The sequence below is a fragment of the Chinchilla lanigera genome, unplaced genomic scaffold (assembly GCF_000276665.1).
Source record: "Chinchilla lanigera isolate Chin_1 unplaced genomic scaffold, ChiLan1.0 scaffold00124, whole genome shotgun sequence".
Lineage (NCBI taxonomy): Eukaryota > Metazoa > Chordata > Mammalia > Rodentia > Chinchillidae > Chinchilla > Chinchilla lanigera.
This window is the reverse complement of record NW_004955525.1, coordinates 3,959,354-3,975,791: the sequence shown is the minus strand read 5'-3', so window position 1 is coordinate 3,975,791 and position 16,438 is coordinate 3,959,354. Positions and strand designations below refer to the sequence as shown.

The 16,438-nt window shown below is 34.3% G+C and overlaps 1 pseudogene; it reads right to left on the bottom strand.

Annotated features, from left to right (window-relative positions):
* The window catches only part of LOC102024609, a 25,358-nt pseudogene extending 10,694 nt beyond the window's left edge, over window positions 1-14,664 (bottom strand).
* Between the last annotated feature and the right edge of the window lie 1,774 nt (window positions 14,665-16,438).

Sequence of the window (16,438 nt, the reverse complement as noted above, 5' to 3'; positions counted from 1 at the left end):
GTGCTTTTCGGCTGGGAATCGTGGTGGTATGAGTCCGGCCCACACGCGGACCAGGAGTCCTGCCGCTCCCGGAGAACTTGCTGCCTGGGCGCAAGGCATGGGGGGCTGGTAGATCCTGCTCGGCCAGCTCGGAGGGCCTGCTTGCCCCGCCCATCCCCTGGGCCTCTCTGCCCCTAGCAACTCAGTCTGCAATGTCCGCGGGGTCTTTGTTCTCGCCTCCTGGCGTCCGGGATTGGGTGGGGCCTACCTGGCTCTGTGCGCGCTTTTCGGCTGGGAATCGCGGTGGTATGAGTCCGGCCCACACTCCGAAAAGAACAGTTAATGATTTTTTTTTTTGTTCTTTTTGATCAATTTTGCATGCTTATATCTGATAATCTGAGCAATTAATTTGAAGACAACAATATGTAATAAAACAACCATTGGTGATTTCCTACCACCCTGTGTAGTGAAACTCTGCATCATTTCTATTTTTTGTTTTTATTTTTTATTCTCTTTAACACATATTTTGAGTTACAAAACTTTTATGAAACTCTTTTGTCTTTTTAAAGTTCTTCTTGTTTTTAGTGATTCCTTCTTCAGTTTTTCTTTGTGATTTTCTAATTTTGACATATCCTCAGCAAGCATGTTAAAGAACTACAACCATAGATAAGGAAACAGGTATATGTGTCCTTGGAAGGAACATTCACAACTTATTACTCAATTCCAGGATTTTTGTTGACTGAGTTACCCACTGCAACTAACTCTTCACAGGTTCAGTTGTGTGGCACCTCATAATTCTAAACAATGCTTAAAAATTGTTTAGTGAAATATGCCATAGATTCAGAAGAATGAATATAAAGATATGCACAGTGAAATTACTACAAATGCCAAGAAACAGAACGTATTCAGCACCCTGAAGAATTCCAATGTACAAATGTATCTCATCTCAAAAACTTCATTTGTTCTATGATTTTGATAAAGATGGCGACATTTGTGTTTGTTTGGGAAAGGTGATCACATTTTATTTGTCACCCAAGGTGAAGTTTACAAACAAAAAAAAATTTTCCAAGTGCTCATGTTTGTGAACTATACTGTTTGCAAATAAAAGTATTTGTGAACTGAAGTACCACTGTACCTTTTAATTCAAAACCATTACTCCAGAGATTACCTCTATCCTAATTGTATATAAATCTCCATAAATACGAAAGAGTAGTTTTATGAGTGTCATGAACTTTATGCAAATCAAAAAAGATTGGTTGCATTCCAAATTCCTTGTATTTCCCTCAATACCATGTTTGTGAGGTTAATATGTTGATCTCTATTGCTGTATATTATTCCAAATAAGTTATATACCACATATAATGTTGGTCTCTTAAGCTTACATTATATTATTATATGTTATTACCACCTTAGTTTGTGTAAGTGTGCTACATGAGCTTCCACAATGATAAAATCACCTGAAATACATTTCTCAAAATTTATCTGTCATTAAACAGCACATGACTGTATAACAATGTACTCAATTTGATTGTATTTTTTCAAAATAAACCTTTCCTTTTTCACCATTTGGAATTTCTATGAATACAACTTGTCGTAGGTATTTTCTCTCTCCTGGGACAAAATACCCAACATCCACAGTATAATGCAGGAGAGGGTTATTTTGGCTCATGTTTTCAGTTGATAGTTACCCATCCCCATGGCAGAAAAGGCTTGGTGGAAGAGTCTGTCAGGTGAGAGTGGCTCACATCATGGCATCCTATAAGCAGACAAGAGAGAAGCCAAGGACTGAGATACATTCTTCTGGGTTATGCCCTCCAGTAGCCAGCCTCTTACAACTCTTCAGATCAGGCTGCACCTCCTTAGACCACATTCATCTCCAGTCCCTCCATGATCGAATCAAGTTCTCAAAGCCTTACCTTTGAATATATTAGCATTTTGGGATTATTCTTGCTCTAAACCATAGTGTAACTTAGTCTTTTTTTTTGATCATACACAGACTTTTGCTAGTGCATATAATTAAATATACGATTGTATTATAGAGCATGTGACTATTCAAGTTTATAATATAATGATAAAATATTTTATTAAGTGATTGTATCAACTTACATTTCCACTAGCTATGCAGTATTTCCAATTGAATCAACTCCTTTCTAAATACTTGCTATTCTCAATTTTATAATGTTTATCATTATAAAATATTAAGGTTTTCATTAAAGTATTTGTAATTCCTTGATTGGTTATGAGATTCAATTTTTTTCATATTTTTATTGAAGTCTAAATTTGCTCTTTTTAGATGTCCCAGAATATTTCCAAATCAGGTCCAGTGAACAGAGGTTATGATCCTGTGGTTGTAATTGATATTAATTATCTCCCTAATTCACTACTTGTACGTATTTCTCTAACTTTTCATCTGTGCAGCAGTTGGGCTACTTTGCTTGCTAAGTAGCATGACACAGACCTTTGTCTTTTGATTTTATTGGACTATGATTTGCTAAAACTGCCTATGTACAATAATGCCTGTGTCTTCACAGAAGCATAAATTACCCTCGTCAACCCAAACATCTCTGGATTTTAATTATATGCCAGCCAATTCTCCATAATATATCAAAATCTCTACATCTGTGTGATCAGCAAATTTAATTGCCTCCACCCCAATATACAATATGGGGAACTTAATATTACTAGGTGGTAATTGTAGCTTTAAATTCCACATATTGTATTCTCCATAGTAGAAACAATTTTCTCTTTACTATTAGGATTTCTAAACCAGCAGTGGATAAACTTTAGAAGAGGATCTTTGGGAATTATGTTATGAGGGTACATTTGTATTTCCATTTTTCAGTTGCTGGAAACACAATGCCAAATAACAGCAATTATTTCTGTTGCAGTCAGAGTTTACAGAGGAATAGATTAAATATAGGACAGATAATTTATACAATTATAATATTCACGCAAAGGGTCAAATGTGCAAAAGTGCAGGAGATTCATCCACACATGAGAGACCTAAATAATCCAGGTGATGACCTGGATCCTGTGGCTATGTCTTGCTCTAATCTAGCTGAAGACCTAAGGCTCATAATAATATACTCTATGAGTCCAACCGGAGGCATAGAGGGGACAACAATGTCTCATGTAAGTCAATATCAAGGATCTGCAGTGAAAAGGCCCTAAGGTCAGTCAGTGGCAGATGCTAGAAAGTCTGTGCCAGAGGGTGAAGTATCTGTGCTAGCAGGCTCAGTGACTTACACTGAAGCCAGGAAATGACATGCAAGGCAAGGATGAGAGCTCTCCTGAAAAGAACCACAGCCATCCTCATCATGAGCAAGGGCTCAAGTTCCTCCAACAATGAGAATACCTGAGTACATATCAAGAAAAGAAGAGACAATCTTCTCCAGAAGAAATAATGGCATCCCATCTTCCACTCAAGGTCTGCTATTATGGTGTTGGCAACAATCCTCAGGTGGGCCTTATACACCCAAAATCACGCTGATTCAGTTCACCTGGATGTTACAAGTTTCCCATTAGTTAATGCACCATAGTTTCAATGCATATTCCTTATCCTGGAAGAAAATACTGTAATTTAAACTTTTTCTTGAGCTAACAACCTAGCACAGCAGTAAGTTCAGCCCAGTTTTAAATCAGTCTCCTATTACTGATGAAATGTAGGCTGAATCCTATTGTCAAATATGCACTGTCAAACCTTTTTCATGAAACTGAGCCTCTTGCTTAAAGAAGTATAATGCAGAATTCTTACTGTGTCACTCAGTTATACATTCTATAAGTTGATGAAGGGAAGATAAAACTATATTGGAGACAAGGTCAATTACAGTAAATATAAATCACTATGAAATCAGCATAGCAGGTCTCTAATATAAATAATTAGACCACTGGTGGTTAGCTACTCTTTTAAAAAATGAAAAAAAAAGTTGTTACACTTCATTGTCAGCATTATTTTCTGCTGTTTGCAAGTGAGGAGTGTAATAGTGAAACAGTTAAATGAGCATGGAAGAGAGTGAAGTCCATATTCTTGATGCTATGCATAACCCCTATCTTTTTTTTTATTTTTTATTTTAAGGATAAAAGGAGGGAAACATTAACAGACATACAACATTTTACAACATATCACAAGCACAATACAGACAATACAGAGTTACAAACAAAGTGGTAGGGAATTAACAATGGTGGTTGTATTACATATTGATATCTTCAAAGTGGCTTCTCATGAAAACAGATATAGACTGACACACCCAATCTATTATTGCTGACATTTGGGTTCTTGAAAGACTGAATCTGCCTGACATTCAAAGAATGATTCCCTCTGTCAAACTGAATTCAAGAGTTAAATGCTTTCATTTGGCCTCTATATTACATTACCCCAAAATTTGTCTAGAAATTAAGGAACAGAATTTATCACTGCTTTTCCAACCATCAACCCAAATCCTTAGAAGACCACTGCCACTGAGTTTCTCAAAGATGCAAGTGACCAGATACACTAGTGAGTCATATCGTTCTGGGCCTCCAAGTTCTTTCTCAAACTTTTATCAATCTGGCTTCTCTACATTATTATTTACTATAAGAATTTATCTTTGTCTAGGCTTTAAGAGCCATCTTACAGGAGTCTTATGTAGAACTTCAGGTACCCTTGTCAGCACACTGGATCATGAGTGATATGTGAGCTCCGTCAAATCAATACCTTTCCTATATACAGAACTCTCTTTTCACTATTTGCTAAAATCCAGTACTCCTGTGATTCTTCCTAATATTATTTTGTGTATATTAGCTAGATCCTGAAATTCTTTTAGTGAATTGGTTATTTCTTTCTGTCATAGCAGTATTATCTCAGCTAAGACTATGCTGAAAACTGCAACTTTTGGCCTGGAGGCAGTGAAGGTAAGAAAGGTTTTATCTTGGGGTTGCTTGACTGCTGGAGGTGCTCTGGCTCTCTTCTGCCTACACACACATGGTCAATTTGCAGCTCCAGTGGCTCCCAAAATATCTCCCCTTTCACTTTTAATATATGCATGTCCTTAACAGTGAAGTGAGTTTGTTATAAGTATATAATTGTATATTATTATTAACTTACCAAATCCCTGTATATGTTTCAATTTTAGAATATAATTCATTTACATATAAGGTAGTTATCAGTATTTAAGGTCTTATTTTATTACATGGCTTATAATTACATGTTTATAGTGCATGAAATTTACAGTTATCTTGAGTAATGTGTACATGTACATAACAAAATGTGTTTTTCCTTTTCTTTTTAAAATTTTTATTGTTTTATGACTATGTTTATCATAGATCTCTTCCCATTTGCAAGTTGTCCCTTCCCTTGTTTGTTTCTATTTTTCCTTTATTGTGCTTTATGTTTGCATTTTGCCTTGCTCAAATGAGAGATATCTTCTTGTATTTAAGATTTTAAACTTGATTTATTTCCCTCAATATTACAATTTTCCAGGTGCATTCATTTTCTTACAAATGTCTCAAGTTTATAAGTCTTTATAGCTGATTAGAGTTTCATTTTGTATAGATACTACATTTTTTATCCAGATTTATGCTGATGGGTCTGCAGGATGATTATAAGATTTAGCTATGCATTATAAATTGCATTGTTATAAATATTGCTATGCATGTATATTACATGCATGCTCTAATATCTTAGACTCTTTGTGTAAGATCGCTAGATGTAGAATGGATGGGTTATATAGAATGTCTAATTTTAGTTCTTAAAAAGTCTCCATATTGATTTTCATAATAGTTGTATTAGTTTACATTCACACCAAAAATGTAAGATGATTCTTCTTAGGACACTTTTGCCTGAATTTATATTTTTATATTTTTTGGTGATTATCCTTCCTTCTATAAAATGGAATCTTAATGTTATTTTAATTTGGATTTCTCTAGTAGCTAGAGATGTGGAACATTTTAAAATATATTTGATGACCATTATTTGTACTTCTTTCTCTGTTAAGTGTCATTTCATGGGCCCATTGTTTGATGGGGTATTTCATTTTAGGTGGCCTAATATTTTTGAATTCTTTATTAATTCTAGCTATCAGTCCTCCTCTTGTAGAGTAGTTGAAAAAAATTTCTACTTTTCATGTTATCTCTTCACTGTATTTTGTTGTACAGAGGCTTTTATTTTTGCTGTATCCCATGCATTGATTATTGCTGTTATGTCTTGTGTAATTGTTTCTGTTTAAAAAGTCACTTACTATACCTATGATTTCAAGTATTTTACCTATTTTATATTCCAGTAGTTCAGTGTTTCTGTTTTATTGTTTAGATATTTGATTCATTTTGATTTTACTTTAGTAAATGTCAAGTGAATGGTGAAAGATGTAGGTCCAATTTTAATCCTCTGAAAAGTTATCCACTTTTCAGAGCACTGTTTTTCTTTCTTCAAATGTGTTCTTCTCAATACTTTGTAAAAAATCACATAGCTAAATGTGTCTGGGGACATTACTCTATCATTTATTCCCTTCCATTGATGTACATGTCTGTTTTTTTCCAGCACCATATTTTTTTTTATCACTGTTGCTTTGTAGTATTGTCTGAAGCCTGGAGTTGTGATGCTTCCTACTTCACTCTTGTTTCCTGAGATTGCTTTTCCTATTCTGGATCTGTCCTGCCATATGATGTTTATGATTGTTTTGTCTGGGTCTGGGAAGTATTATCTTGGAATTTTAATTGAGACTCCATTGAATCTGTACTGCACTTTAGGTAACATGACCCTTTTGACATTTTTTCTGCCTACCTAGGAGAAAAGGGTATATTTCTATTTTTGATATCCTATTCAATCTCCAGTGTCAGAATACTTTAGTTTTCTTTGAAGAGGTCTTTCCCTTCCACGAATACTGTAATTCCTAGGCCTTTCATTTTTCTTGATACTATCATGAGTATTATTGCTTTCATAATTTCATTCTCATAATTTCATTCATTCTCTAAGTTCATTATTTATGTACACAAATGGTAATGATTTCCATGTGTTAATTTTATATTCTGCAACATTGCAGAAGTTGCTAATTCCAAATTGTTTGCTGGTATTCTATCACTCTTTGATGCAGAGTATCATGCCATCTGCTAATAGTGATAAATTGAGTTCTTCCTTTCATATGTGTATATCTTTTTTTTTTTTTTGTCTTGGCTGATTTCTCTGGATAGTGTTTCAAGTACAGTGTTGAGTGGAAGTGGTGATAATGGGCATACTTATCTTTTACCAGCTTTTAAAGAGAATGCTTTTAGTTTTCTCCTTTTAAAACAATATTGGCTGTGGGTTTGTCATAATTAGCTATTATCAAATTCAGATACGCTCCTTCTATACCTATTCACTTTGGGGTTATTATCATGAAGGGGTGTTGGATTTTGTTGAAAGTCTTTTCTGCATTTATCAATATGCCCATGTTGCTTTTAACCTAACTTTCTATTTATGTGATGTATTATATTTATTGACTTACATATGCTGAAACATTCTTACATCTTTCAGATAAATTCTACTTGGTTATGACATTATTCCTTTGAATTTGTGCTGTATTTCATTCACTAACACCTTGTTGCAGAATTTGTACCTCTTTTCATTAGAGAAATTGAGCCATACTATCCGTTTTTAGTCAGGTCTTTATTTGCTTTAGGAATCAGAGTGATGCTGAATTCCATGAATAAATTTGGGATTATCTCATCTCTATTTCTTGGAAGAGCTCGAAGAGTAGAAGCGACATAATATATTTATAGATTGTGTAGAATTCAGCAATGAATCCTTCAGGTTTTGGAATTTTTTGGTATTTTTTAAAATTAGTATAGTCTCTAATCCATTGCTTATTATTTGGTTGTTCAAATATTTTGTGGTCTTCCCGGGTTAGCTTCATAAATTTTATGAGTCTATGAATCTGTCCAATTCTTCAAAATTTGCCAGTTCATTGGAATATGTAGTTATTCTCTTCTGATTTTTGACAAAGTCTTATGATTATCTGTGTTTTATCTTTATTTTTTATTTACCATATATAATGATCAGAGAATTTGTACCTGTATATATATATATATATATATATATATATATATATTTTTTTTTTTTTTCTTTTGGTACCAGGAACTCACAATCTCACACTTGCCAGGCAGGCACTTTGCGACTGAGCTAAATCTCCAGCCCTATAATATATCTTAGTATTTCCATTCCCTATCTTCACTCCCTGTTCCCCTTCACATTTACAAAAGCTCTGTTTCCATTTTTTCCTTCCATTCTATAACTCAAAAAATATTTCCTTTTCTCCTTCTTTCCTTACTTTCCCTTTCACTTTGTTCCCCTTTCCATTTGAAAAATTTCTTCTTACTCTCCAATATCTATCCTCGATATTGCTCCTTATTTACACTTTGGATTTCTCACACAAAGTGATATTTAACTTGTGGGTCTGATTTATTTAACTTAAGATTATGGTCTTGAGATACATCCATTTACCAAAAAAGACCTAGTTTTACCCTGAATGCATTGATGTGAGTCTTTTAGCACTTTTGGTAAATCCGGTAAAGGGCTTATTTGTTTTGTTTATTCTTTCAAGAGCCAGCTCTTAAATTTGTTGATTTTTGTATTGTATTTTTAGGCTCAATATCATCAACTTCTGCTTTGATTTCTTTAATTTTCCTCCCTTATTTCAATTTGGACCTATTGTTGTTCCTCATGTATCTTAAGATTTTTCATGAGGTTATTTATTTGAGCTTGTTCACTTTTCCAAATGTGGTAATTGATTGCAAGGAATTTCCCTCTTAGTACTGTGTTCATAAAGCTTCTGGTGTTTTGATGAGTTTTATCAGAATTGTCATTAAATTGCAGATTTTTTAACTACTTCTGTGACCTATTAGAAGTTAGTAGTGTGCTACTAATTTTCCAGGTGCTTCTATATTTCCTACAATTTCTCCTGTCATTAGTTTTTATTTTTATTTTGTTTTCTTCTGATTCTACACATGAAGTGATTTTGAATATTTCATATTTATTTAGCAGTGATTTTGAAAATTTTATATTTATTTATTCAATTTGGTATGGTCTCATACATGATCCATTTTGGAAAAAGTAATTAGTGTGACAGACAAGAATGTATTCTCTGTTTTAGTGTGTTGGGATGATTTGTAATTAATTCCATATGGTAAAGTGCATGGTTTAGCTCTGATGTTTCTTTATTGATTTTTTTATTTTGTTGATGTATCTCTTCGTAAGGGACAAGTGTTAAGAATCCCAACTGTGATTGTGTTATTTATTTGATCTTTTATGTTCAGCAGTATTTGTTTTATAAAAATAGGTGCTCCATTATTTGTTTTTGTTTGTTTGTTTGTTTGTTTGTTTTCTGGTTTTTCTCTGGTACCGGGAACCGAACTCACGACTTTGTGCTTGTCAGGCAGGCTCTTTGCTGCTGAGCTAAATCCCCAGCCCCGGTGCTCCATTATTTGGTTCATAAATACTTACACATTATTTCTTCTTATTGGATTATTCCTTTAAATAGTATATAATGAACTTATTTGTCTCTGTTGAAAAGTTGTAGCTTGAAGTTCACCATGTCTGAGGTTAAAATTGCTAATACTTCTTGTTTTGTGACTCCTGGCTAAAGAAATATTTTTCTTGTTCCTTTAGCATTTAATCTAAGAATATGTTTTTTGATTAGATGACTTTACTGAAGGCAATAAAGTGTTGGAATCTTGGTTTTGATACAGTCAGGAAATCTATCTTTCAATTGTATAGTTGAGGAAATTAACATTGAGAGATATTACTGAGATATATTCATTATTTACTAACACTGCATTCTTCCTCCTTTAGTGAGTCCTTTGTTTTACTTTTCCATAACATTTCTTGCTGTTGCTTATCTATTGACATTGCTTGGTGTTGTCATTTCAGCACAGTTTTCAGCATTATTATTTTTGTTGTATCTGTCTAAGATATCCTCAATTTTGTTCTTCAGTGCTGGGTTTGTATTCATAAATTTGTTGAGGTTTTCTTTTTCCGTGATTTGTCCCTAGTCTCCCACCTACTTGAAGGATAGCTTTGTATAAATTAATACAGTTTGGAAGGTATTTGCTCATAGTGCTTGAAACATTTCACTCCAATAACTTCTGGCCTTTCAGGTTTGTGTTGAGAAGACTGCTATAAATTTAAATGAAGTTCCCTTCTTTCTCGCTCTCTGTGCTAGTTAGCTTTTCATTATCATAATATACATCTAAAGCAGAATAACTAATGTTAAAAGAAAAAATATTTAGCTCACAGTTCTGAAAATTCAAAAGACTGACACAGGCCTCATCTCTGACCTTGTGAGGGACATGTCAGCTATGTTACCCCCTGCCAGTTTACAATAGAACGCATGTAATTACAGCATGCTACATATACAAGAAAACAACTGGAAGCACTTGCCCACATTTAGGGTCTATGTTTATGTTTTAATGCAGATATTTGAAGAGGAAGAGTGTATTTGGTATTTTAATTTGTCAAGAAAAGAATTTAAACTATTTCCCTTTGTTCCAAACATAAGACCAATTTTCTAAAGTTCTTTAAATTGAGCTTATTACTAAATTCCAAAAAGTTGCATTGTTTTCACATTTCAAATCAATAACATTAGTTGAAAATATGAAAACAAATATGCAAGTTAAATTTATTGAACAATGATATGAAAATACAAGTGATGATAATTTTTTATTTGAATATGTAGAGTGTGCATATTTTTAATGATGGTTATTGTCTTACTTATTTTTCTCATTTCTGATACAAATTCCTGACACAAAATTTAAAATGGGAAAGGTTAGTTCATACTTTGTGGAGGTTTCTCTTCATAACTGGGTGACTCTAGGTCAGAGTGGCACATCAGAGAGGGTCAACAGTTCATGGCAGTGGAAGCCAGCAAATCAACATGAGCAAAAGCAGGGAGACCAGACTTTCCCTCCTTTATATTGTATGCAGTTTACCTACTGTAGGGTGATTGTAGCACTCACCCCACAATACTAGCAGTAGACAATGACTCAATCTCAAAATCTAGATTTGACCACCTCTGAAAAGCTTGCCACACATGGCTGCATGAGTCTTTGAGGGGACATTCAGAAAAAATCCATAACAGTTATAAATATCTGTAAGTATGAACAGTGTTTGCTATTATAAAACTGAATAAAATAAAATATTACCTTTATACAGTATTTCAAATTTGAGTTCTATGCTACACATTATAATGTACAATTTATATAATTTTTTAGCTTGGATTCAAATAAAAATTAATACATGATTCCTTTTAGAAATTTGTGTCACCAAATTCTATTCATTTAAATTCTAGTATCATACATTTTAAATTTTAATATATTTGTATTTTGCATTAGTAAATAAAGTTTTTAGAAATTGCTTAATGTAAGAGGAAACACACTCAAATTAGTGTAAATTTTTGTCTTACTTGTTTTTTTTCCACTGAGAGTATGCAATCATGACAAGCTCCTTCAAATTGGGTTAATCCACAGAGTTCATGGACAAAGAAGAATAAAAGTCATGATTTGTTAAAAGTGACTTTCCTTTCTGTGTCTGGTTTATTTCACTTAACAAGTTGTTCCCAATGTTGATTCCTATTGCCTGATATTGTGTAGTTTTCTTCTTTTTAAGACTAAATAATTGTCTTAGTTAATTTTTTCTTGGCTGAGACAAAATACTGAACACCCAAAGTTAAAGGAGGTGAGGTTCGCTTAGCTCACAGTCTGTAGAGGTTTCAGTCCATAATCAGCTGGTTCCAAAGGAGGTTGGCATGGCAGATAGGTGTTGCAGAGGAGAAATAGTTCATGATGGATGGAAGGTAGTAAAGCAAGAGTGGAAGAAATACAGTTATTTCTATTCCTTATATTTTATCCAGGTTACTTAGGGTGGGTAGCACTCATGCCCTTAATCCCAGCACCCTTTATCATAGCATTGAACCATGAATCAATCACACACTCTAGATCCAGGCATTTCTGCAAAAGCCTCACCTATGACCAAATGAGGCTTTGTGGGAAACATCTGAACACAATCCACAACAATAATATTCTATTATTGCACATTTTTATTTCTCACTAATGTGTCTGTGTTCTTTCAGATTGTTGCCATATCTGAGCTATTGGGAATAATGGTGAAGTGAATGTGGGTGTGCAGAAATACATTTGGCACATGATTTCAGTTCACTTGTTTAGATACTCAAAAGCTGGATTGGTGAGCACATTGATGTTCTAATTTTAACTGTGTGACTGGTGTTCCTCAATGATTTTGGCACTAGAGATGGTTTTCATGGAGCACAGCTTTTACAAGGATAGGACAGGAGGGCTTGGGATGATTCAAGCATAGAATTTATAGTATACATCATTTATATTATTAGTGTTACATTATGATATGTAATGAAATAATTATACAGCTTCCTATAATGCAACATCACTGGGAAGCCTGAGATTGTTTTCCTGCATTAGAGAAGCCTATATTAGGGTCATGAGTGAACATGACACCGAAAATGTATTGTTCATGTCTTATCTATTTCATAAAGTAACTTTGGTTGTTATCGCTACATTAAACCTCGCTTGAAAAAGATAGAGTTTTGAAAATGGAGGCAGTGTTTTCACGATTTTTGTGAAAATCTCAAAATAATTTGCATTGCTTTAATTCAGAATGTATGGAGACTTGAAGTTGTCTCAAACATATTTAAGGTAACTGTCATTTGCCATCTCAAAAAGTTTTCCCTCTTCTAGCACAAACAATATTGATTCAATTAGCTTATTCACAAATATTGTCATACATACATTTATGCCTTGGTTGGAGAACTTTTATGGTTAGGAATTAATGTTCAAACATTTGAATGCTAAAATGTGTGATACGATAATAACTCAGAGAAACAAAGATGTGCCTCATTCTCTTTGGAAGTCCCTGGTAATACTTGAAACATGTCAAAAAATCCCAAATTTTACTCATGCCCTCATAATTCCAGTTTGGATTTGAATGCAGCCATGTTATCTGCCAATTTGAACACAACTGTTCTCCCTTGAAGTAAAGAATTGATTTCATGGAGTATGCTGACTATATCATAGCAATAAACAAAATTTGTGACCCTTTATGTATGTCACTAAAATATACAACCAACGAGTTCTGAAAGAAATCTCTGGAGCAATAATTATAATTAAGAAACTTTACCCAGTGATTTACATTTAAAATCCATGTCATTTCTGTATATGAGATGCATATGCTTTCCATCCATCTTCTCACGCAGGTATGTGAAGACATGTTAATTACATGTATTTTAATGTGGCTGATAATTTTAGTCATATCCTGAAAAATACAAAATGACCAATTAAACTTCTGTGATATGTAAGTATTCAAATGCTTGAATAGTTCTGTAGCTGTGATATCATTTGGCAACAAAAGTATACATAATATACATTTAGGCACATCTACCAAAAATGCTACATAGCACAGAAACAATCATCATTACCTTCTTGTCAACATTAGTAAACTGATCAACCTAGACTGTGAAACATGGTGACACAATAGTCCTAACAATTGTTCTTAAATATCCTTTTTTGTTTCATCAATTTATGTAATTTTGGTGTTAGCTGAAATTGGATTTTGTTGCACATTTTAAACCATATCCTCTCTTAAAATTTCACAATAAATGTCCTTAGCAGTAGGCAAGATCAACATTTCACCAATAATAAAGAGCTCCGCTTTGTGCAATGCAGTTACCACCAAAGAATGATGCTGTCAGTGCAGACACTTTTGAAGATGGGGTGGCCATCAATACTTGCTCTGTTCTTTATAGTCACATTTTTTTCTTTTCAAAAACTTCAGACGTTTGTCTTTTGATGCAAAGTCCTTGTTCTCCATGTGACATAGCAGTTTTGAATGTTTCATGGCTTTGTTGAACAGCCAGTCACCACATGCTACAAAACGTAAGCAAAGAATGTGAATCACCTGTTACAATGAATTCATAAAGTAGGTTTCTTGATATTTTTCTTTTAATTGTAGCATTCTGTGGTAGTTTGACATTTTGCAAGGGAAAAGAATACACTACAGGACACTTAATTATAAGATTATTTTATGTCACCCAATAATATACAAAGGAGTGCAGGAAATTTGTCCATACAGTAAAGACAAAGAATCCAGCTGAGAACATGGATCCCACAATAATGTCCTGCAAGAGTCCAACTGAAGACCAAGAACCCATAACAATGTGCCCCACGAGTCCAGCTGGAGTTCTAGAGCCCATGACAATGCCTCATGTAGACCTGTTTCATGGATCTGAGCTGGGAAGGCCCAAAGGTCAGTGGTAGAAGCTAGAAAGTCTGTGCCAGCTGGATGAAGGATCTGTGCTAGCAGACTGAAGGATCTGCACTGGAGCCAGGAAGCAACACTCAAAGTAAGAACCAGAGCTTCCCCGGAAGGCAGCACAACCATCCTCAACAACAGTGAAGTCACGAGCTTCTGTGACAATGACAGCAGCTGAGTTCCCATCAAGATAGCCAATGTGATAAGCTTCTCCACGAGACTGAGCAGTGCACCATCTTCCTATTCAGAGCCAGAAAGCTCCCTCAATGTGAACCCTCACAATTCTCAGTGACAGTAAGGTCAAGAATTCCTTTGATGGTACGCACAGCTAAGTTCATCAGGAGAGCCAGCATGACAAGGTCCTGAGGAGAACCAGCATTCCAGGAGAAAACAGCTCCCATCAGCTTCCAACAGCTTCTCTTCTTCTTCTCCATTTCTACCTCTTATGCTGCCTGCAGTGATCCTCAGGTGGGCCTCTCATACCTAGCACTGCACTGGTTCAGTTCAATTGGGTGTTACAAGATGACCATTAGTTATCAATCCACCACACCTTCTTTTGGTTTGCAGTCTTAGAGGGTTCTCATCAGTGGATCATTTCACCATTTCTAAGATGTTTACATGTGGAATATTATTTTTCACTGATTTTGGCTATGTTCAGCTTGTTTGCTTACCAAAACTGTTACTATGACAAGTTCCAGTGGAGGAAAGAGGTATAAATACAAATAGTATATAAAATAAACAGAAAGGCGTAATGGACTAAAATAAGTGTCAGATTTGAATTTAAGCCTGACACCAAAAGTAACTGTACAATTCAAGTATATCAACTTACTTGCCATGATAAAGACTGCCACAAAATGCAACTTAATTATTAATTGCCACTCATGGATAAGGTTTTGATACAAGTGTGCAAGCAATTGTTTCATTATGATCTCTTTACAGTGAAACCCGCACCTGCTCATGGGCACTAGCTTTATCACCTCAGCTCCACCTGAGATCATCAGGCAGTAGAGTCTCATAAGGAGCACTAAAACTAGATCCCTCACATTGGCATTTCACAGGGCAGCTCATGTTTCTATAGGGATCTTTTATGTCTACTAATCTCACAGGAGGCAGATTTCAGGCAGAAACGTGAGGGAGCTGATGGGGAGCTGCTGTAAATATAGATAAGGGTTTGAAAGTTCACCCACTTGTTTCCTCCTGCAGTGCAGTCTGTAGTCTAACAGACTACAGACCCATACAAATTCATGGCCCAGGAATGAGAGATCTTTGGTTTTTGAAGAACTGCTATAGCCTTTTCCTTTATAGTAGTACTGATACTCATATCCACAAAAAATGCAAGTGTTCCCTTTTCTGTACACATTCACAAGCAGTTTTCACCCTTGTATTTTAATAACAGCTATTTTAATTTGTATGAAGTGATAAATCATTATAGATTTAATTTTCTTTTTTCTGGTGATTACCAATGATGAATGTGTTTTAGTATGTGCTAAGGTCAATCAAATGTATTCTTGAAACATGTCTACTCATCATTTGTCCATTTTCTAAAATGAGTTTTTTTAAAATGACTTCTGTGAATTTCTAATATATTTTGGAAATTTCTTTCTTACATATGGTTTACAAATATTTTTGCTTTTTGCAAAATTTACATTTTCTTATTTTTATAGTTTTACATTTTTTATTAATATAGTTTAGAATGCCTAATAAATATATTTATTTTTAGAAATCAGTAAATGTAGATGTTGTACCTTGATCATTTTTACTCTCACTTCCCCCATGTCAATATTTTCCTCTTTCCACAGATCCACTTCCTACTTATATAAAATCTAATGCACACTTTTAACCATCTATCTTTAATTTGTTTTTTAAATTACATATATTTTGGTCTTGTCATATAAAAGAAATGATGTATCTGTTTCATTTTACATAGCATTATGTTTTTGTTTTGTTTTTGTTTTTGTTTTTGTTTTTGTTTTTGTCTTTTTGAGGTAGGGTCTCACTATGCAGTTCAGGCTGGCCTTGAGCTCACTTTGTAGCTCAGGCTGGTCTTAAACTCAAAACAATCCTCCTGCCTCAGCCTCCTAAGTGCTGGGATTACAGGTATGCACCACCACGCCCATCCTTTAGCATTATGTTTTAAAAATTCAAATATGTTCTTAAAATGACTCAAATTTATCA